Genomic DNA, 24,668 nt, shown 5'->3' on the forward strand with positions numbered 1-24,668 from the left:
GGATAGCTGCTCATCGCAAAACACCAGTTCAGTCCTCAAAACCGATCCTCGTTACACGCCCGAGTGTTGCTGCTGTTGCCTTCTCAAACCCGTGATCTGTAGTGATTCTCTCTTAGCCTTTCCCTCCCCACCTCCGCTGTAGACTGTGAACCGAGCAACGATTTTTAAAGCAAATATTTATTCGCTTTTCTTTTAGGCAGAGCTGGTGCACGTTCGGGGCTCTGCATTTTGCGGAATCACGCTGGTAAGAAAACTCGTTTCGCACAGATTCCCACCTTCCCCTGTTGTGTCGGTGCTTTTGTGAAATAGCTGCAGTCACTGTAACTGCATAAAACTCCGGGGAGGAAGGGGGGGTGCCTTAGATCTCAGACTTTCGTCCTGTTCCCAGTGCTGTTTGAGCCTTTTGGTCTTTGTGTTCATGTTCTTCCCATTACCATGATTTGAATGTGTCTTTTCAGCGTGTTTGTGGGTTTCCTGGGAGGGAAAAAAAAAAAAAAAATCCCTCGGAGAAGATGATCAGGAAGGGGGCGAGAGGGTTAGTAGAATAAACACATGTAGAGAAGTAACAGATTTATTTCCGAACAGAGACTTGCTGCTTCGATGATTGCTAAAATGTAGCGTCACCTACCTGGGTAAGTGGGAAATAAACTTTAATGTTAAAGCTCTCTGCTCAACTTTGTTTATTCTAGCGTCCCTAGTTCGCCTCTCCTTTTGACTTTGCGCCATTTAATCGCCTATGGCTTTTGTGTGCCCCTGCCCCTGCGCCCTGGGTGATGCCTGGCTCCGGTACCTGTCCTCTCCGCTCGGATCCCGGAGGGAAAAGACAGAGACTCCGGGGGGGCTGCCGGGAGAGGGAGGGCTCAGGCGAGCGTGGAGCAGCCAGCGGGAAGAGAACCGGCGAGTGTGTGCATGTGTGTGTGTGCGTGTGCGTGTGTGTGCGTGTGCGCAGCGAGGGGGAGGCAGGAATCCAGCTGCTCTCTCTCCCCTGAGAACACATGTGGGAAAACAAGTTGTTGCGGGTTCTGTGTGTGCGTTTGTGCATTCCTCTTTTTAAATGGTTATTTTGAATAAAGATGCATGCAGGCGAATGTAGTGAAATGTCTCTCTTTCATCGCGATGACATATTTGAGCGAAAAGCGGCCGGATATGTTGAGGTGGTTCAAAGCAACGGTCACAGCGTGTCTTTGTCATTTGGGGCGGTGAGTGAATGTGGGAGGGAGGGCAGGTTGCCACCTCTTTCCTTGGGGAGCCCAGAGGCACACAGGGGCAGAGTCGCGCCTCACGGAGTGGGCGCTGGGGAGCGAGTGGCTGCTCGCCGCTCCGGAGGGCTGCGGGGTTGCTCCCCCGGCCCCGGCCCCGGCCCCGGCCCCGGCCGCTCTCCCTGCCTGGCCAGAACACGAAAACCCTCCCCCGCCGATGCTGGAGACACTCGGCTTTATATCTGCAGCATCAGCGAGAAAGCCCGGCTCGGCGCAGGCTCAGTGTTCACCGCCGCAGTCCCGGACGGAGGAGGGGGGCTCGGGAGCTCAGCATCTTCGCAGCGGGTTAAGTAGGATTAATACCAAATCCCTATTATATTTGCCAAGCAACTTGAATTTATCAAAATTCCCCCTCGCTGTTCTGGAGCTCCGAGAGGAGGAAATTCTGCCCACAGTCTAAGATCCAGACATACCAGTACGTAGGAATACCAGCATACTGCATTACACTGGCTCCCTGCTCTAGCAATACAATTGCAACCCGAAGCTCCCGCTGTTCCCTTCCCTTTGTGCTTTTAAACGCAGCCAGGAAACTTAATGTATTCGCCAGGGGAGGGGCGGGATGAAAGCACTTTTAACCTCCCTGCCATAAACTTTAATCGGATTCCGGGCTGTTGCACGGCATGGACACCTCGCCGCTCGTCTGCGTCTCCTTCTTCGTTGTCTCCCATGTCTGCTCCTACTACGGTCTGCTTTGCGAGAGCCTCTTTCAAGCGCATGAGTGATTTCTTTCTCTTGCCATGTGCAATCGCTCCCCCCCTTCCCTTCCTACCCTCGCTGGCCTCTCTTATACACACTATGCCTTTCACATGCGGTCTGCGCCCCCCAGCCCCCCTCCCTTTCTTTCTTTTTTTGCAGTGTCTTCACATGCAATCTCTCCCTGAATGTGCAATGTCTTTCCTGCTCGGGAGTGCTGCGTCCTTCACAGTGGATTGGTTCCTTTTTCGGAGCAGAGGTAACGGCCCCCCCCCCCCCCCCTTTCCTATCATTCCCCCTTCCTCCCCCTCCTCCTCCTTTCCTCCCCCAGGGCAGGCGGCCGGCGTGGGAAATGGGCCCGACGTGCGCTGCATGGTGGATGGCAGCGCTGCTCCCGCTCCACGTGCCCTGGCTGCCGGGAGGGGGACGGGGCTGTGCTGGCCGTCCCCATCCCCTGTCGTCCCCCCCCCCCCCGCATCCCGCTCTTTCGTGCGGGGGGAGAGGGGAAGCACCCCCCGCCGCCAGCCCGGCCTCTGGGTCCCGCGGCCGGGGCGCGCACAGCTGTTCGGGTGTCGGTAGCACCAAGCCCAGCTGTTTCAGGCGGGGGAGGTTTGGCCCTCTTGGTCAAATCTGTTGCGCAGTGTAAGTCCCCGCCACCCCCCGGCCGGCTCCCCCCCTCCCCCCTCCCAGATGCCCACACGCTCTCAGACACGACACGGCTTTTGTCCTCCTGATCTGGTGAGAGATCAAGTGGGAAGCGGCATCACAAATGTAATCGGCTGTAATAAATAAAATAGCCCGAGATGCCGGAGAGATACACAGAGGGGAAATAAGAGTTTGTGTCCTTAAAGGGAACATCTGATAAGGCCACCGAAGTGGCATCTTGCGTGTGGGAAGGAATCCGTCTTGCTGACATTCGCTGCCTGCCGTACGTGGGGAAATCCTAAAGCAGCCTGGGAGCTTCCCCAGCTCCTCTGCACCCCCCCCCCCCCCCCGCCAAGCTCCCTTTCCGATACTCTGCAGCGGGGCTTTGTTGCCGTTGTTGTAGCTGTTGATTGGAAAGACGGGGGTCATCACTAAAATATGCAGATGCAATTAATGGCCAGTTTATCTGCATTTCTTGGCGGAGCCCGCTGTCTGCCGCCGGAGTCCAAACTCGCGTCCGCAGTTGGCGCTTCCAGCCGACGACGATTTGGTTTTCGCAGTTTAGGAATGTCGGTGGCGCTCCCTGGAAGATTACTTCTGGGATCTGCAGTGGGAATCCATCTCGGGTTAAAGAGAGACAGATTATTTACAGATCTATACCGCTCTATACATTAACAAATACGTAGCACGTATTAGTGCGCACAGGCGCGAGCACACGAATGAAGAAGACCCCGAAGGAAAAAAAAAAAAAATCAGGTGGGCTTGAAAGTAACATATTCATAATAATACGAGGAAAAGGTTAAATACAGTAAACATGACAGCAAATTCGAAAGCAGGGTAGAAACAAGGACAAAAACCCCACATAAAGCGGTTAAAGCCATTTGACGGGAGGGAGAAACTAACTCAAGAACTCCACCAAGGGACAAACAGATGAAATGACACCACAACAGCACTGAGCCCGCGTTGACCTTTCATCTTCCTAAAGCGTTGTGCTGATCTGGTGCAATTCTGTTGTGATCTCTTCACCTCCCTTCCCTACCGCAACCTCCCGCTGGCCGCTTCAGAGCTCCCTCAGCTCGTTGCGGTAAATAGACGGGGCGGTCGGCGGAATTACAGGCAGGGCTGACACTTGTCCGGCATCTTTCACAGCTTTGCAAATATGCTTGCTGTGTAGTAGCGTGTAATAGGCAGAAGTGATTAAATTATTCATTGCAGCAACAGCCTTTCTGATGGACGTTAACACTTAAGAGTTTAAATAAGGAAACCACAGATTTACTTTTAAGCAGGTAACAACTACATCTGTGCTTATTTAACTGAATGCTAGCTAAGCATGGAACCAGTTACTTTGTTTAAATCCTCTCTGTGACAATTTTGAACTAGATAATACACCACAAAAATTATTGACAGAGCAAAAATAATCTGTGCTGGGTAACACTGGTTAAATCTCATGTGATTGTAAATGCTTATTCTTAAAGTAATATTTGAGGTCTGTTCAAAATAAAAGGTTCTTGTGTAGGCATGATTCCATCAGCATTTCTGAGTCCTCACATTTATAAAGAATGATGAAAAGTAACTTTTAGAAAAAGTGGTTGTGATTCTGTTTACTAGGATTTTTGCAGTGTATATACATTCCTTACAAATCACAATTATTAAGTTTCAGGGCTTTTTTTAAATGACATTATTCTATAGAATCTGTTATGAAAAGTCTTTTACAGACTTTTCCCCAGATGTTGACAAAAAATCTAACCATTCAAAATCATGCAGAAATGACAGACAGACTATGCTTAAAATCAGAAGGAAAAATTAATGAAAGGTCTTAAAAAAAGCATATGAATTTTCATGAGGGAAGGCAGATTTTGGTTAGATTTATGCTTCATATGCAACTACTGGCTTCCCTGGATTTGCAGGGATATAATGAGTGCTGCACCCAGCCCCATTATTTTATAGATTTATTTTTTAATTAAACTATTGTTCAATTTCTCTAAATGCAAAGTAAACTATAGAAAAAAAAGAAAGCATTTAAGGTGAGTTTGGATGAATTCCTATCAAGAATAGAGGCAAATTATGAATCATTAGTATATATTCTGCATAAAGAGATACAATGAGACATTCAGGGGAGATAATTAAAGCTGGATTTAATTTAAATGAAATGTATGAGAACCAGGTAGCACTGACAAAGAAAGAAAAATGTGCTCATTGTCACTGAAAATATTAAATGGGTATAGTTGATATGCATATGATTCACTAACAGAGAATACCACATTTGGAAATAATGTAGGATTTTTTTGATATAATGTTTCCAAGGTCGATATCAATAGACACTGAAGGTCTCAAAGTGCTTTATGAATTATCCCTATGAGATAAAAGGAAGTGCAATGACCTGCTCAGTCACCCAGCAAGCCACTAACAAATGTGTCTTTCCTGATTAAGTTCATCAGACCACAGTTTTGCACTTCTATAGTTTTTGTGTTTTTTTAATATATTCTGGATTCACCTCAATATTTGTCTTTGAATAAGTGGCAATCATTTAATCTTTAGTTGATGGACTGCTGGAAAGTCAAAGAAGCTCATTCTGAAGTGAGTTTAAAACAAGTTTGTGTTCCAGAGAACTACATATACAAAGGAAAGTCTTGTATCATGAAATTTGATGGATAGCTGTAAAATATACTAAACTGTTATATTGAAATACAGTTATTCTCAAGCTCCTGTTCCCACTTATTTCTGTCAGCTATCCCTTATGTACAGAACTGAATACATAGACTTTGTAAAATCATTTTGCCTCTACACACTCTTGAAGACTTCTCAACCTAATATTCTTTTTCAGTTCTATGCTCTACCTTTTGTTTGTTGGGGTTTTTTTTGTGTGGTTTTTTTTGTTTGTTTGTTTTTTTGTTTTTTTGGGTTTTTTTTGGTTTTTTTTAGGATGCTGCAAATATCTTTGCTGTGAGTTAAAGGTTTTTTTTCATTTTTAAATGAGAATCACCAGATCATAAAATCTTTTTTCTGATATTCCTAGTGCATCCTGTGCAGCTTTAATTTATTATTAATATAATGCAGGATAGTATAAAAGATCTGGCATGTCTTCATGAATCTACTGTGTCAGCTGCCAGTTGAGTAGAAGAGAAAATATCCAAGCAAGATGGCAACTCTGCAGAGTTCAGAGGTAGAACCTTTGATATTAAAATTCAAATGCCATTATGGATAACTGAATTCTGTGGCGCTCTATTCCCTTCTGTAAGTTAATGCCAATATATGTTATTGGCTATACCTAAAATGTAATTTTTAAGTCTACACATACACTCACTTACTTATTTGGGAGCTTTAATGTTTCTGTCTACTTCATCAAAAATAATCATTGCTCTCCAGCTGAAATAAGGGTCATATAAATACACAGTTATTATAAATTAGGGAAGTAAATATGGTGGCAAGGAAAGTAATTTAGAACAGGACCAAGCTGTTGATTGTATTGGACAGTCTATGTGGCCTTGTTCTGCAATGATTAAAACTGCTCTACTAGGTATTTTATAATGTTAGACTTGCCATTTCTTTTCATATGAAAAGTGAAACATTAGAACCCTTAGAGGTCATATTGCTATAACCCTTATTTAGCTGTACAGTGCAGAAGCATACCATTTTTTCCTTAATCCTTTGTTTGACCCTAACAAACAGAGGCATGACTATTCACTGAAGAAAAGTAAGGGCTATTCACCTGCTACCATCTACTGCTAATGGTGAGCAAGGGAAAGCATGTGTGAAGAGGCAGAGTCCCTTGGACCTTTCCCTGAACTAGATTGAAACATAAACATATATATCCATGCATGTACTGCACAGGTATAGCGAAGAGCCAAAATGAGAATTAAAGGCTGGGGAAGGCCCTGCTTATAGCACATAAAACAGGATCCTGTAAGCACCAACAGGAAAAAAATAAAGCCAAGTCCACCCAGTAGTCAAATATATTTTAGGCTGTTATGCACTGATCTATATGCTGGTACAACCCTGATCAGCTTTGCTCCTGAAACAGTTTGCACTGCTACCTTAATTCTCCAAAATAGCAGTGAGGGGGTTGTAGCCACCCTTCCTGTGGGGAAGATTACATAGCCTGTCTTTGAAATCATTTGTTCTCTTTCTGCCTCTTTTGCACTTTTTGCCATGCACAGGCAGCCATACTTTTATGCCTACTTGCAAAGTTTCTTGATGATCATCCTTTGCATAATTACAGTTTTAGCTTCTTTTATAAAAGTAATAAGTACTGTACAGAGTGGGTTTTTATGACCTATAGTATATCTAGAGGAAGAGAGGTACTGATAAGTTTCCACATTTTTCATCTTCTGATAGAAGCCTGACATATCTTCCAGTTCATTCATTCTGTGAGATGATTAAAAAGTTGCTCTTCAACAAACTAAACCTCATCCAAGGCTCAGCAGGAAATAACTGCAATCTAAGCACATTAAAGAACAGGCAGGGCAAACCAAAGTATACCTCTTTCTTTGCCTTTTAAGATCATGGAAAAAGAGAAAAGCAGTCTAATATTGTGATAAAACTGGAAACCTGCAGCAGCTGGTTGGTGGGTAAGGATATAGAACCTAATCCAAGCATACAGAAGTCAATGGAAGTACTTTGACAAATAAGCTTTGCATTAGGCACCTAGGGAGTGAATGATGTTTAAAGCATTCATGTAGATCTTAAGCAGATGAGCAAAGAAGAAAATGATGTGCATTTTAATAAAAATAAATGCCTTTAAACCACTTGGTGTTGTAAATGTTATTTTGCCTGACCACAGAGATCATGTTTATGATTCAGAATAAACCAGCAGCGGATCCTTGGGTGCTAGGTCCTATCCTTCACTAGTGCAAGCACTCATGTTGCATAAAAACATATTTTTTAAACAGATATATATTTATATATATATATGGAATTCTTATGTTTGAAGTTCAACACATCACTATAAACATCCGCAGGCTCTTTTTACCCATTCATGTGTTTACAGAGAGCATTTCTCTCATCTTAGTTCTGTCTGCAAACTAATAACAAGATTTTTCAATTTCCTCTCATGAATTAAGTTCTGCATTCCTGATCTCATGCTGACAGACTTCCTCTTCGCCTCCACTCCATTTTTAGTGAAGCTTTCAGTGAATCTTTCTTCAATATGGAGAACAGGAATTGTTCGTGATTTCCATCATGAAGATGTATTCTACCTGATGTAATAGCACTAAACATTCCTGTCTTTCCCAGAAATACCTTGTCTAATACTCCATATTAGCATTTTTCATAGCTACATCATATTTTGGTGGCTGATAGTTCTTCTCTAGTAGATTGGCTGGATCTTTCTTTTTGTCTGTTGTTTCCAGCTGATGAACTCACAGTTTATAGCTGAAAATCTTGTTTAATCTATTAAATTCAATCCCATTTCTATTATAGATGTCATCAAGGTCATCTGATTCTTCCTGTATGTTTTTACGATTTTGATGATTCTCAGACTTGTTTTACCAGCAAATTTCAGCATCATGCTCCAAGTTTTTGTGACCTAGTCTTTAATTTAAATATCAAAAAGGTCTATTGCAAGACAGCCCATGAAGAACCCCTTAACAGCTTCCATGTAATGATGCAAACACCGAACACAATCTGTTGTCCTCTCCTGATTAGTCAATTCTTTGTCTTCTCAATCTTAACCAGTACTTTTCCTATCAGATAGTGTCAAAAACTGTTTTGAAATCCAGATAGGTTAGATCTTCTCCACTTCCATTGCTTAGAAGATAAATTATTAAGGAAAGGTATCAGGTAAATGGTATCATCTACTCTTTGAAACCTTTAGGTGGCTTTTATTAAATTTGCTTTGCACTGCTGTGCTGTTACTCATTCTTTGCTTCAAAATTTACTCTGAAGCTTTGCATTCTAAAACCATCTAAAAATCGTGTTGAGAGATCTATTTATTTCTCTGCTTCAGCTTCCCTTCTCAGATACAGGCAGGCCATTTGCTATTTTCCATAAATGATCATCCTGATATACTTATTAAGAATCCTTGTTCTAGACTTTCAGATGTATGTATTAATTCCTTCAGGATTCTGCAGTGAAGGTTATGAAGACTTTTTGCTTTGTGTATTTTGTAGTCTTTGAATTAATTTCATTTCAGATGTGATAATTCTTCTTCCACACATTTACTTTCATTGATCATTTTCCTCATTTCAACATCACTATCCTTGTTGAAAGCTGAAAAAATGTAGAACTTATTTCAGTATATCTAGGTAAATAATTACAATTTTACTTATTCTTTACTTATTTATAGCATGTTCTACAAAAGTGAAGTGATTGCTTTCTTAGCAGTTTTCTGAATAAGATCTGAAGGTTTACATCTGCCACTTCATTAAAGTCTACAAGGTGATATACTATTTGCATATTCTGCTATTTTGCCACTGCATGTCTGTGTGTCTGTCTTGTCTACATATTGCCTACATATTGTCTACATCATTCATCTGAAATTTTGTTACTGTGCACATCTGAATGCTTTGTATTAAAGGAAGGAGAATGAGAGTGAAAAGGTAGGTAGATCGTTCCAGGACAAAAGAGGCTATATCTGTCCAAAGGGAACTTAGCACTTTCAAAGAGCTGAAGAGTGCATACAGAAGGAAAACCAGGTGAAAAGAAACTGAAAACATGCATGGGTTTGGCATTTTACAAGAACAGAGCTGTCCAGAATGTCAAAGGTCAATCCAAATGAAAAGAGATGCTACCAGTTAGCAGATGTCACCTGGCTGAATATACAGAATGTATATATCTCTCTCTCTATATCTTTTAAATCCCTCATGAACAAGCAAAATCCATATATTAAAATAAACCATTCCATGAAGATTCTTCTATCAAGTACCTTAGAGAAGTTTAGAGACATGAATTAGAAAGAGAAGATTAGAAATAGAATAATTGGGGAGTGAAGACAGGGAAGTGTTTTTTTTGATTTTATGAACAAATACTATTAAAATTTTATAAGGGAGAAATGAGAAAAAAATATTTCAGAAAGCTGAGGGAGTTCCAAATTTAATTTTAAAACTAAGCATCAACACAGCTGGGTGAATCTACTTTTAAACTAAGTTATTAAGCTTTTATTTATTAACTTTTGTTTTTCTTTTAAAAACATTTTGGCATTTTTGTACTAAACTTTTTTTTTCTCAGGGAGACTACGTGACTTGTAGTGTGATTTAAAGAGGATATATTTGATTTACTACAGTTCCAAAAAGTTCATGAACGCAAAGTAATGAGAAGAAAAGTTTTCTAGTTTTCATCTAATGTGTCATTCTTGGAAGAAGTTATTGACTTAACTTGGTATTATTACTACTCTGAAAGTTATAAGTAAGAATGATAACATCAGCTATTATGACTCATGACACTTCAAATAATATATCCCTTTTTTCAGTTGCTTATTACTTTACAGAGCTTTAACACATAGCTTCTTTCCAGGTCTGAAGCTATAGTTAAATTTTTTAAAAAGAGTCAGACTGATCCAATGATATCTGATAATGAAGCTAGACTATTTTTCCCATGATGAAATTTATAGACAATCTTATTGAAATAATTTCAGGACTTTTATACATTTCACTATGAACTTGAGCTTTCAAGAGGCTAGCTTTTGTGAGTATTTTGTCTGAATATTAAAATCCATCCACTCAAGTTTGTTCAAGTTGCAATCCACTAAAAAACTGAATTTTACGTAAGATTAGTAAGGACTTTACATTTTTAGAAAACAAATTCTCCAAAGATTTCATTCACATTGAGTGTAGCCCAACATGTGGTTGACTAATACTTTCTTGACAATTTCAGCTCTTTGCCCAGAAAATACTCTCCTCTGGTATTATGTGACCTCTCTTTTGAGACGTAATGATGTGGAGCAGGAAGCTGCCATGTTTGAACACAGAGAGATGAAAGTTAGATCTGAATAGAGAGAAAAGGATGAGGAAAGGTTTTTGACTGTCCTAAGTGTCAATGATGTCAAAAGATAACTGTGAAATTTACTATAAAATATGCCCTTTCTGTAAATAATGGTAAGCACATTGCTAATTAAACTTTTGTTCTGTTTTCAGTTTGTTTGGTCGGGTTTTGTCAGATCAAACACTCAGAAGTTAGAAAATATGAGAATAATACTGTCAGCAGACCCTTAATTCAGATGCCTCTGCATCATCCATTGCGACAGTTGACTGCAATCTAATTACATGTTCACATACTCTTTCTCCACTGGATTTCAATTTGGAATCAAATAAATAAATAAATGATTTAATTAAACAAAAATGAACAAATATGCATTAAATAAATAATTTAAAATACATTTTAATAAATTACAACATATTTTTATTTAATTACACAGAACAAATGTGTAAGGATGGACTTAATAAGAAAATATTTATTTTTTTTTTTCCATGTTCAGTGTTTGTCTCAAGGCCTTATTTACTGCACATTGTTCAAATAATATCCTGGGCACAGAATTATCAAATGGAATTTTTTTATGATGTACATGACCACATTGCCAAAAAAAAATCCAAAAAATGTTATTTAATTTGTGAAGAACTGTATTATACTGTTATGATTCCAGTATTACAAATGGGAAGATAATACAGAGATGCGGGTCAAAAATATCCACAGATTTAGGATATCAAATTTGAGCCTTTTACGTCCATATTTTGGGGAGTACTTAGAATTACGTAGCTTTTATATGTGCACACTGAAACTTTCACTGACATAAGGTATGACTGGGCATGTTCATTGTTCTGCAAAACAGTCTCAGGATTTCAGGTAAGAACTCAGAAATAGGAGAAATCACAATCAAAATGGTTTTTTCTATGACTTAATATCACGGGGGAATTCTATGACGGAAGTGAGTGTCAGTCTCCAGCTTTAAAGTACATTGTTCTAACACTATGAAACCCTGTTTTCCTTCTTGACTTCACTTCAGAGAAGGTCACTTCTGTACAATGAAGAAAGTAGGGGCCTTGAGGGGAAAAATATGACTCTAATGAAAGATGATGTCAGATTGCACAAGTGCAAGGGATTTCACCTATAACTTCCTTTCAGTAATTTTCTAACTATGAAATGAGCATTTAATTTTTTTACGCTAGTAATGTCCTTTTGATATAATTGTGTGGCATATAGTAATTTCTGTTGCAGACAGAGGACAACGAAGATACCTACCTCTACAAAAGGAAATGCATTTGGTATACAATACTTCGGAGAAGAAGGAACTGGGGTGGGGGAAGGACTCTCGAATAAGCCTAAGTGGGAGATGCACAGATGGTCGAAGTTCCCAAATGTTCTAGTCTTCTCTCTGGGCATCTTTTACTATGTAAGTGTGATAACATTTGTTAGAAGGCATGATTAAGGCTTTATAGGCTTCACAGATGGAATGTAATTTAGTGGAAAGACTTCAAAGATAGAAGATTCAGACATGAAATGGATTCCATGGGAGGAATTAGAAAGGGTCAGGTCCAGAGAGGCAACATAGATGTAATGACAACTAAACATTGTTCTGTAAACAAAGATTTGGATGACCAGTTAAATTGCCGTCAGTAACTTCACTGGGATTAGGTTAGGTTAGGTTGGAATACCTGTCTGTGAAACAGAAGACCTGAGCCTGTTTTCTTCATCTAGGGATATCTCCATTTTTCTCAAAGGAATATGTAACGTAAAACATACAAACATTTCTGAAAACTTATTTAAAGCCATTTGACATACAGCCACCCTATATTCAATTAAGTATCTTAACTATTAGGCTACAGAATTACGTACATTTTCTGTACCACCTTTTCCTCCAGCAAAACTCATTTACAATTCTACCCTTCCTCCAACTTACGGTGAGCCTCATGTCCACTATGTTATATATCAGGTAGGAAGAAAGCACCTTGAGAATAGTTTCCTGTTGAGGGAAATGAAAGAAAATCATACCAGATAAACTGATTTACCTAGACCCAATTTCAGAGATTCCTACCCAACATATATGCATATGCTTGTATGTATGTATCTGTAAATATATATATATATGGTTACCTGATAATAGCAAGAAAATATTTGGCAAGGAACTGCTGACAGATGTAAAATTCTATAAGCTGCTACAGCTGTCAATAGGACATCAAATTATTTATCAGTTATGTATAGAATATGGTGACTTTTCTCAGGTTAGATTCATCAGCAGAAAGGTTTGGAACTAATAATTTAGGCTGCTTTTGTTCCTGTTATGCGTACTTTAAAAGCAGAAATAATAGCTTTTTAGAAAATAGTTTTGTTTTTAATTAGCAAGAAGGATTAGACGTCAACTAACTGCCTGTAGAGGAATGGAAACATCATTACTGATCCTCAGTCATGCTGGAAATTTGAGGTCTGAGTCTGAGAACAGCCCATGTAATAGTGCTTTCTCAACATATAAGAACCCTCATCAAAACAACCATTCAAGGCCACTGTCACATCTGACTTGCCAATTCAAAAAAACTGGCCTCTGGGCCAGACTGAGGACTAATCAGTCATGAAATACTATTTTAAAAATAATATTTTCCTCTTTATAAAAGGAAAAGAAAGCTTTTAAGTATTCAGCTCTTGTCTTATCTTTACAACAGTAAGATTTCTGTTAGTGATTCTTCATTAAATCAGATTGCAAACTGGAGAGAGACAAAAATATTCCCATCTTGTGGCTGTTCCGTAGGACTTGAGACATTTATGAAGAAAAAAGCATACCTTTCTAAAAAAAAAAGGCACATTTCCATTTTAAGGAAGGATGTCAGAGCACCAAACTCTTGTATTTGATGTACAAGTATATTGTGGCCAGAATCCCACTTGCTTGTAGACTGTTCTTGATAAGGTGTTTTGTTTGACTGGCTGGCTTTCTACAGTGTTTTGTTTCCCAGAGCTGTCTATCCTTTATAAAAATACCTGTGTGCCAATTTAAGGCATTCTGAAGTCAATCAGTTGTAAATGTAAGCGTGTATTCTGGGACTTTACTTTAATGTGGGTAATGAATATGTTTCCATGACTTTTAAATGGACTGGTGCCTCAGCACATTTTCAAAATTACTCTATTTGAAGACATTTCCATTTATAATGGGGCTTAAATCTCATTTCCCTCAATATCTGCCCTCACTTAGTCTTTTTTAAGGTTTCTCCGGAAAAAAAAATTATAGCTCAGCTGCTGCTCCTGCTCTTAATGCTTTCCTAGTATCGGTAAGAGCAGAAACCAACTGATGCCTCACTCTGCTACTCATACAGAGACAATATGCAGACACTGCACTATCCTCCATTCCTGGCTGAAGAGCTCTGTGCTACCGTTTCATATTATTCACACACACTGCTTCTGCTTCATGCGTCTGCTAAAGCTTCGTGCTTCACTTCAGTCTCTGCAACTTCACATTTTCCCTGTAGGAACTTAGAGTAAGACTAGTAAAGATTCCCTTAATTTCAAGCTACTGCAGATCCTAATTGGGGGTGGGGGAGGGGGGATGTCACCTGAAATAGTAGTACAGGCACAGTCCTGGATGAGTGGAAGGAGGGAAGATAGAAGGGGATATAAAGAACGCAAGAAAAGAGTTGGAAGTTGTACTATTTGATCATGTCCTTCACTTGCTGAGTCAGCAGGAGCCCAGAGCTCTGCAGGGGCACACTTAGCCTTCACATTTCTCCACAGAAACCCCATCTGGCCAAGTAAATTGCCAGCAATTGAGAAGCCATGCAGGAAGCTGTATCCAGCTATTCTCATTCAGTGTGAAGGTTACTGTGTTGTGGAGGTAGTGGGAGAGGAAATAAGGAAAACATTACAAGACTCTGCCTCTCACATACAATAAAAGGCAGCTTCAAATATGTGACCGAATTTGGTCTGTTCACTGTTGTAGTTCTTCAACACATAAAGAATTAGACATTCTGGGAATATTTAGCTACCAGTTTAGAAAGACTCAATATCAGGCAAATTGGGAAGAAAAATCTTCATGGAGAAAAAAGCTGAAGGAAATTGAATAATCATATTTTACTATTGAATTTGTATTTGAATTTCAAAATCAAAAGCTTTTACTTGTAATCTTTCTGTCAAGTTATCTGAAGGACATTTCTTGGAGTTCTACTTGGCCTTTGCAAGGACGTCTAACCTCCATTTAAAAGGCCTAGAAAAACAAAATGCCTCCTCTCGGCCTCTTAACGTGCAATGTTCACTCAAATGCAAGTACTGAACTGAGATATCAAACAAAGAAAAATATATCAACATTGTATAAAATAACCCAATAATCTATGTCCGGAAAGCTCCAGAAGAATATATCAGCCCCTGATTTATGTGAACAATTAGTAAAACACCCATTGCACTTTAGTCCTTTAGGTCAGTGTTTCTCAATGAGTGAGGCTGCTCTCACTAGAGAAATGTGCCAGCATTAAAGATGAGGCACAGAACAGAGTATAATTCAATGAATGTATTAACTTAGGCTCTGTACCCAGACTGGTGCTGCCAGCAGTAGCAAACTGAAGGAAAGAAGATAGTCAAGTACTGCAGTGTGAAAAAATGGGAAATGGGGAGAAAAGGACAACACAGTAGGCCAGAAAAGCTAGGTACCAGTGTTTTGTCTCTCTAATCACAGTAAAATATATTAGATAAACCAATATCCCTTTGTCATATCACTTCTTTAATTCCCTGATCCTAGTTATAGTTTGGTGTCAGCAGGTTGTGTTATCCTGGAGATCTGAGATTAGGTCTCTCGATGGTGCTTTATTGAACAAGTCTTCACATGATCTAAGCAGTTCACAAGGGGACCAGTTTTCAGGTTGCAGTACGGAATGAGTGATCATCCAGATTCAAATTTGCCAGTCCTTTGTGTTTGATGTGAAGTATTTGGGTTTCAGGAGGAGAACTTCAATTTTAATTTGAGATTTTTTTTTTTTCACTAAGTGAAACCTGGTTTCTATAAACCTCCCAAATCTTTAACAACTGGGGACAAAAAAGTGTCCCAGGAGCAAATTAGCTGGTTGTTTATAAGAACACTTACCATGCCATGAGTTTTGTAAATCACCAGTTCCCAGCCAGTAAGGCTTGAGATATTTGTCACATCAGCAGTGAAGCAGAGAGCAGAAGAAACTAATAAACTTCCCTCAAGGATAACACAATATACTTCATTCTATTAATGAGCAGTGGAAGCTAGATATCAACTTTTTCTACTATCTTGCAGCTATTAAACTGGTACTTGGGGCACATTTCTACTAGTCTCAGTTCTTGTTAAAATTTTAAAAAGGTTTATGTAAGACTTTCCCATTTTTTTTCAGAAAAGATAAAGAAATGGACAATTAACTATGTTCTTCCCAGCAATGTAGAAGTGCTAATGAATATGAAGTCAAGTTACAGTGAATACTGAAGAAAGACTGTTACAGAAGCTGACTTGCTGCTGAAAGCAAGCAGAAAAAGTAGATCTATTAGGCTTCTTCTAGAAATTGTGCTTTCTTACAAATCAGATTTTAACACAGAAAGTATTTTTGTAATTCTCTGCAAAGATCATGTATTAACAATGTATGTCTATAAAAATAATAAAAAAACCCCACATAACTGCAGTACTAATCTTATTGTATTTCTGTCCAAAATTGGTAATGAATACAGATTTAGGCATATTCAGTCTGTGTGTTTGCAAAAACTATCTACAAAACAACAATGTTCTTATTCAACTAGAATCACTGTCCTTCAGATATCGAGTATGAATATATATGTTTCTCTTTGTCTTTTTTGCAATACAGTAACTGTGAGACACTATGCATATTTAAAACAGTGGTTTGATCCACTGTATTTTTGGGCTAACTTCTGAAGTCTTCAGGACATGTCAGACTGGATGTTAACAACCATAATTAGGTTTTCTGCTTCTGCCCTCTGCCACTTTAACAAAGTGCTCTTTTACTGCAAAGATGCCTTCCTACAATCACATCTGTATTATTTTCTCGCACAACCTTTGGTGGCAGGATGGGATCAGTCGCATGACCTTTGAGCAGAGCCCTAACCACAAAACAGAACCTTTTCTTCCTTTCCATGCCATCGGGAGTTTGCATGTGTTTCTGGTGAGTCCTGAAGAGCTTCCCGGGGAAAGCCCATGCAGACTGACTTTTTTCCAAGCTTCAATTCCCTCTTGCTCACCAAAGGATGGTGGGAGCAGGCTCGTTCTCCTGTGGACTTCAATTCTATTCCTAATTCATCAACAGATGGCAGTAGAAAACTCCCTACCTACCTATCTTCAGACCAAAGGCCTTACGTGACCCTAATAATAACAAAGGAAGAAAAACCATCCAAACCATTGCTGCCTAAGTCTTCTATATATAATGTGCTCTAAATTTTTCAGTGCAGTACAAAAGTCTCATAAAGATTAATTTTACGCTGAGTCTGAATGACCAGAAGCAGCTGCTGCTTTTGAGATTACTATCTTTTCTGTCACCTTCTTCTGTTTCTAAATGATTCTGTTACTGATGTATTTTTCTAGTTGTGAAAGAGTATATTGAATATAGATTATAGTCAATAATTTGCTTTTCCCACAGATAGATTGCTGTGATGAAAAATCAGTTCTCTGATCTCAGTAAAGACTTTTTCAAATGTCATCATTACAGTGACAGAACAAGTAATTTAGTAAGTAAGTTTTTGAGACATGCCTCACTAGATTTTGGCATTTCATTAATTCCTCCCCCTTCAAATCAAGTAGATAATATAATAAACTTAGTGAATTCTTTATATAGATCAAAACATTAAGATGCATGGAATACACAGTAGTTTCTTATTCCATTTTTTGAAAGATGCTGATATCTTGGCATTGCCAACCAAGGAAAAAGCATTACCATAAAAATTTCCAAGAGGCATTTTCTTGTGTAATGTATAATAGTGGGTGTTTGATATCGGAAACCTCGTATTATATAATTCTCTTTTACCCTCAAGGCACATGAATTAGGCCTAGAGTTCCTGATTTCTATTCCCACCTCTTTCACTAACTTATCTTAATAATTCTTTGCACTTCACAATTTGCCAGCATGTTTCCTATGGTGAAAGAAACTGATTTCAAAGGAAAGGAAGAAAGGGAGAAGAAATGGCTCTTTCAGGGGCTGCTGGAGGGAGTGGCTTACTGTTCTAAACATAATGGAAATGTTTGAATTCTCTGAGCCAATGATTTAAATTGAGGTAGGTTTGACTCAAATCTTCTTCAAGACATGAACACTGATTTGCCTTCAATTTAGTGAGTGGATTTTTTTTAGAATTGACTTTAAACACTGACGATGTGTTAGCTGTGTGAGTATGTTACCGAGCCCTGGTGTACTTGACAAAGGAAAGTGTATGTCCTAGAAGCAGTGCAGAACATTTTGCCTTCGCACACTGTTCTACAGAAATCTTGGGGGAAAGCCAGCATAGTGTCAAAGCCATAAGGACTGAAGCCTCATTTTTTAAGAGTTTTTGCTTTCTCACCCTTATTTCTGGTTTGGGTTGTGGGTTTTTTTTTTTTCCTCCTCCAAGGAAGCAGACAAACCTGCCATAGTAGAATACGTTTTGGTCCCATACACAGAAAAATTTTGTGATTTGTACTCTTCCCCTCATCTGTTTTTGCTATCTAAGTATTGTAAAATTTCCCTATAACTAGGGAAAAGAGATAAATAATATGGTAAATATTCAAATCCTTTCAAATAAATTTTGGCAGTTTTTTAGTTATCTAACTAGTTTCAGGTTGTGCCATTTTCATATGAACAATTTTGGAAAAAATGAAAATAACAGCAGTTATTTGGCTATAGGCATAAATAGCGGTGCTGCCTTTGACACTATCTTATTCTTATGAAAAATACAACCAGTATTATAAAAATGAGTTTTTAGTTCAGGTATATCTACTTGGGTGAGAAGATTGATAACAAGATTGCTATGTGTTAGCTAAGTGTAAATATAAACCAGTAATAAAATATATAATTTAAAAGATAAGTGCTCATATACCTGGAAATGGTTGCAGAATCTTCATTTAGTCCTATAATGCTGTCTTTAATATATTATCACATACATTTATTTCCAAAGGACCCTGGATATTAAACATACTCCCTGAATTTTGAAGAAATATATTCCATGAATGAACTGTGTGTTCAGACTGTTTAGCCTGTGTCCTCTGGCTCCCTATGCTGTGAATAGGTAAAGAAGTTAGAGAATGAAAAGCTCATCATGTATTCATTAGGGTTTTCTCATGGTTGTGCTAGTATTTGGAAGATAATAACTTCCTTTGTAAATAACTTTGAGATATATTTTAATAAAATGTTATACAATATTAAATCTATGACACTGATGGTGTGAAGCTTTTGTGTTCTGAGCTGAACCACTTTTCAACAATCCACCAACAAGTGCATCTGCAACCCTGGGAGCATGTTCCTGTTGAATATTGAACTCCTACACCTTTTCTTTTACTTATTTGTTTTGAGAAACTATCAGTGTGTGTACACAGCATACAGCTGGCCAGAACCCAGCAAGCCCTGTCTTCTTATATGAACCTTGCTGTATTAATTCAGGCATAGGAGTGGATATTCTAAATACGTATGTATTCAGTGTAATAGAACAGCTAGTGAGGGTTACTAATCTGGGCTAAGCACCTCACTAATACAGCTGTACTGTTTCTGGCATCGCAGGCGATCTACTTTGCTGTGGTCATCCATCCCCATAGGGCTTAGGGTGTGTCCTGGTTTCAGCTGGGACAGAGTTAATTGTCTTCCTAGTAGCTGGTACAGTGCTATGATTTTGAGTTCGGTATGAGAAGAATGTTGATAACACTGATGTTTTCAGTTGTTGCTAAGTAGTGTTTAGACTAAGTCAAGGATTTTTCAGCTTCTTATGCCCAGCCAGCAAGAAAGCTGGAGGGGCACATGACGTTGGTAGGGGACACAGCCAGGGCAGCTGACCCAAAGTGGCCAATGGGGTATTCCATACCATGTGAAGTCACATCTAGTATATAAACTGGGGGGAGTAGGGGTGGGGAGGAATCGCTGCTCGGGGACTAACGGGGCATCGGTCGGTGGGTGGTGAGCAATTGCATTGTGCATCACTTGCATACTCCAATCCTTTTATTATTACTATTGTAATTTTATTAGTCTTACTATTATCATGATTACTTTCTTCTTTTCTGTTCCATTAAATTGTTCTTATCTCAACCCACAAGTTTTACTTTTTTTCCCCTGATTCCCTCCCCCATCCCACTGGGTGTGGGGAAGTGAGTGAGTGGCTGCATGGTGCTTAGTTGCTGGCTAGGGTTAAATCACGACAGTCCTTTTGGCGCCCAATGTGGGGCACGAAGGGTTGAGATAACGACAAGCCTAACCAAAGCTTGTTAAAATGAATTTGTTACAAGCATTTATTACATTGGTCTAATAGTCACTGGTCACTATGTTGATTTATGAGTTCTTAGAGTTGTGGTGCTTGTTTTTAGAGTTCTGTTATGTATCACCTCACTTGCTGTATGTAGTCCCTGTGCTGCTGCTTATCATCCATGGGAGGAGGATTAAGTTTTTTGCTTTGATGTATTGCGTAATACTGGCTAATGGTATAATAAAATTATCTGTTGTGGGACTAATCCGGTGTTTGCACTCAGCACTGTTGTCACCTCTATACTTTGGGACCCATCTGTGGGAAGCTATTAATAATTACACCTTTCACCCTTCCTCCTCAGAGAGCCAACCTAAGGGTGAGACACCTTTCTTCCCCAGTCTAGTTACAATGGTGTTTGAGAATTTTGGAAAATTTTAATACCCTTGGGATGTTGAGACCAGTACGGTCCTATTGCTAGGAACTAGCATGTTCCTGAATGTGGTTCAGGCCTTGTTTAAGGTTAAATAACTATTTAAGAAAATCACCCAGAGGTCTGCCCCGAGGCTGGATAATTATGAGTGGCAGGGTGTGTGGGGTAGTATGGGCAAATGCCTAGAGCAATGTTCCAAAACACCTCCAGTGTTTTGGAACTTCATCCTTGAACAAGTGCAGAAGGTCCATGCCTTTCAAACCCTGTTCAATACCACTCAATATCCTCAAGGGTAAGAGAAGGACTTTGGATCTAACAGCAAGGTGACAGGCACCGTGGCCACTCCAACCCCCACATCAGTATCAGTTGCCCCCCTACAGAAGAAGAAATATACAAAAAAATCAGTTCGCTTAGCGAAGGATGAAAGTGAACCAGGGTCATCACAGGAACAGAAGGAAGAGGCAGAATAAGAGGTAATCACCCGATCCCTATCCTTGAGTGAGCTGTGGGATATGCAAAAGGATTTCATCCGTCATACAGGTGAGTACATTATCACCTGGCTTCTCCGATGCTGGGATAGTGGGGCTAGTAGCCTGGAATTAGAAGGTAAGGAAGCCAAGCAGTTGGGATTGTTTGCCAGGAAAGGTGGCATTGACAAGGCAATTGGAAAAGAGGCACCAGCCCTCAGCCTCTGGAGGTGACTCCTCTCAAGTGTGAAGGAAAGGTACCCTTTTAAGGATGATATTGTATGTCAATCAAGCAAGTGGACGACCATGGAGAGAAGTATCCAATACCTGAGGGAATTAGCCGTGCCAGAGATGATTTATTGTGACTCAGACAACACACAATCACCTAAAGATCCAGACAAAGTCCAATGCACATGACCCATGTGGCGGAAGTTTGTACGGAGTGCACCATCGTCCTATGCCAACTCACTGGCAGTAATGCTCTGGAATGACGAAGAGGCACCAACGGTGGATGAAATCACTCACCAACTCCAGCAATATGAAGAAAATCTTTCCTCCTCTGTGCAAGCCTGCACTGTGGCTGCAGAGAAGCTGTCCCAGGATATCCAGCAAACCAAAGATGGTATGTCCCACTCCTCACCTGTAAGGACCAATGTCTCAGCTATTAGGAGTGAGTGTTCCTCTGTCGGAGAGAGAGAATATAGAAGGTACACACCACAAGGTGCCCTGTGGTTCTACCTATCTGACCATGGAGAGGACATGAGGAAATGGGATGGAAAACCTACCTTGCTCCTAGATGCACAGGTACATGAGTTGCGAGGAAAAAACACCACAACAGGGAATTTTTCCAGGAAAAATGCCGCTCCAGTTTCCAAACAGAGTAGAAGGGCTGATTTTATTTCTGATCCTCTTGAAGGGGCTTTTGAGTCAACTTCACAAGAGGTGGGTAATGAACACTCTGACCAGATTTAGAGGGGCCCTGCCTCCAGCCAAGTGGAGGAAAGGGATAACTAGGTCTATTGGACTGTGTGGATTCAGTGGCCTGGCACGTTAGACCCACAGGAGTGCAAGGCTTTAGTAGACACCGGTGCACAGTGTACTCTAATGCCATCAAGCTATAAAGGGGCAGAACCCATCTGTATGTCTGGTGTGACAGGGGGATCCCAAGAGTTAACTGTATTGGAAGCTGAAGTAAGCCTAACTGGGAATGAATGGCAGAAACACCCCATTGTGACTGGTCCAGAGGCTCCGTGTATCCTTGGCATAGACTATCTCAGGAGAGGGTATTTTAAGGACCTGAAGGGGTATCGATGGGCTTTTGGTATAGCTGCCTTGGAAACGGAGGGCACTGAACAGCTGTCTACCCTGCCTGGTCTCTCTCAAGACCCTTCAATGGTAGGGTTGTTGAGGGTTGAAGAACAAGTGCCAATTGCTACCACAATGGTGCACCGGCAGCAATATCGCACCAACCGAGACTCTCTGATTCCCATCCACAAGTTGATTCGCCAACTGGAGAGCCAAGGAGTGATCAGCAAAACTCGCTCACCCTTTAATAGTCCCATATGGCCAGTGCGAAAGTCTAGTGGGGAGTGGAGACTAACAGTTGACTATCGTGGCCTGAATGAAGTTACGCCACCGCTGAGTGCTGCCGTTCCAGATATGCTAGAACTTCAATACGAGCTAGAGTCAAAGGCAGCCAAGTGGTATGCCACAATTGACATTGCTAATGCATTTTTCTCAATCCCTCTGGCAGCAGAGTGTCATCCACAATTTGCCTTTACTTGGAGGGGTGTCCAGTACACTTGGAATCGATTGCCCCAGGGGTGGAAACACAGCCCCACCATTTGCCATGGACTAATCCAGACTGCACTGGAAAAAGGTGAAGCTCCAGAACACCTGCAATACATTGATGACATCATCGTATGGGGCAACACAGCAGAAGAAGTCTTTGAGAAAGGGAAGAAAATAATCCACAACCTTCTGAAAGCTGGTTTTGCCATAAAAGAAAGTAAGGTCAATGGACCTGCACAGGAGATCCAGTTTTTAGGAATAAAATGGCAAGATGGACCTTGTCAGATCCCCATGGATGTGATCAACAAAATAGCAGCTATGTCTTCACCGACTAATAAAAAGGAAACACAGGCCTTCTTAGGTGTTGTGGGTTTTTGGAGAATGCACATTCCAAATTGCAGTCTAATTGTAAGCCCCCTCTATCAAGTGATGCAGAAGAAGAACGATTATAGATGGGGCCCTGAGCAACAACAAACCTTTGAAGAAATTAAGCGGGAGATTGTTCATGCAGTAGCCCTTGGACCAGCCTGGGCAGGACAAGGTGTTAAAAATGTGCTCTACATCACAGCCAGAGAGAATGGTCCTACCTGGAGCCTCGGCAGAAAGCACCTGGGGAGACCTGAGGCTGACCCCTGGGGTTTTGGAGTCCAGGATATCGAGGATCCGAGGCTCGCTATACTCCAACTGAAAAAGAGATATTGGCAGCATATGAAGGAGTTCAAGTTGCTTCAGAAGTGGTTGGTACTGAGACACAGCTCCTCTTAGCACCCTGACTGCCAGTGCTGGGCTGGATGTTCAAGGGAGGGTCTCCTCTACACATCACGTGACTGATGCCACGTGGAGTAAGTAAGTGGATTGCACTGATCACACAATGGGCTTGCATAGGAAACCCCAGTCACCCAGGAATTTTAGAAGTGATCACAGACTGGCCAGAAGGCAAAAATTTTGGAATGCCACCAGAGGAGGAGGTGACGCGTGCTGAATAATAAACTGTCAGAAAATGAGAGGCAGTACGCCCCGTTCACTGATGGATCCTGTCGCATTGTGGGAAAACATCGGAGATGGAAGACTGCTGTATGGAGTCCTACATGACAAGTCGCAGAAACTGCTGAAGGAGAAGGTGAATCGAGTCAGTTTGCAGAGGTGAAAGCCATCCAGCTAGCATTAGACATTGCTGAAAGAGAAAAGTGGCCAGTGCTCTATCTCTATCCTGACTCATGGATGGTGGCAAATGCCCTGTGGGGTGGTTACAACAATTGAAGCAGAGCAACTGGCAGCGTAGAGGTAAACCCATTTGGCCTGCCGCACTGTGGCAAGATACTGCATCCCGGATAGAAAATCTAGTTGTGTCACGTAGATGCTCATGTACCCAAGAGTCGGGCCACTGAAGAAAATAAAAAAACCCAACAGATGGATCAGGCCACCAAGATTGAAGTGTCTCAGGTGGACCTGGACTGGCAACATAAGGGTGAGTTATTATAGCTCAGTGGGCCCATGATACCTCAGGCCATCAGGGAAGAGATGCAACATATAGATGGGCTTGTGACCAAGGAGTGGACTTGCCCATGAATGCTATTGCACAAATTATCCATGAATGTGAAATGTGCTGCAATTAAGCAATCCAAGCAGTTGAAGCCCCTGTGGTATGGAGAGCGATGGCTGAAATATAAATATGGGGAAGCCTGGCAGATTGACTATATCACGCTCCCACAAACTTGCCAAGGCAAGCACCATGTGCTTACAATGGTGGAAGCAACCACTGGATGGCTGGAAACATATCCCATGCCTCATGCCACCTCCTGGAACACTATGCTGGGCCTTGAAAAGCAGGTCTTGTGGCGACATGGCACCACAGAAAGAATTGAGTCAGACAATGGGACTAATTTCTGAAACAACCTCATAGACATCTGGGCCAAAGTGCACGGCATTGAGTGGGTTTATCGCATTCCCTATCATGCACCAGCCTCCAGGAAAATTGAACAATACAATGGACTATTAAAGACTACAGAGACCAATGGGGGGTGGAACCTTCAAACATTGGGATACACATTTAGCAAAAGCCACCTGGTTAGTCAACACCAGAGGATCTGCCAATTGGGG

General features: G+C 40.7%; 1 long non-coding RNA gene across 1 annotated transcript; it reads left to right on the forward strand.

The window, feature by feature from the left end:
• Window position 1: 1 nt before the first annotated feature.
• Window positions 2-18,861, forward strand: LOC138686854 (uncharacterized). The gene is made up of 5 exons (XR_011326176.1): window positions 2-244; window positions 586-632; window positions 1,448-1,674; window positions 2,115-2,211; window positions 15,857-18,861. It is a non-coding gene; the product is annotated as an uncharacterized lncRNA (long non-coding RNA).
• Window positions 18,862-24,668: the final 5,807 nt, after the last annotated feature.

This window comes from Haliaeetus albicilla, chromosome 1 (genome assembly GCF_947461875.1).
Source record: "Haliaeetus albicilla chromosome 1, bHalAlb1.1, whole genome shotgun sequence".
Classification (NCBI taxonomy): domain Eukaryota; kingdom Metazoa; phylum Chordata; class Aves; order Accipitriformes; family Accipitridae; genus Haliaeetus; species Haliaeetus albicilla.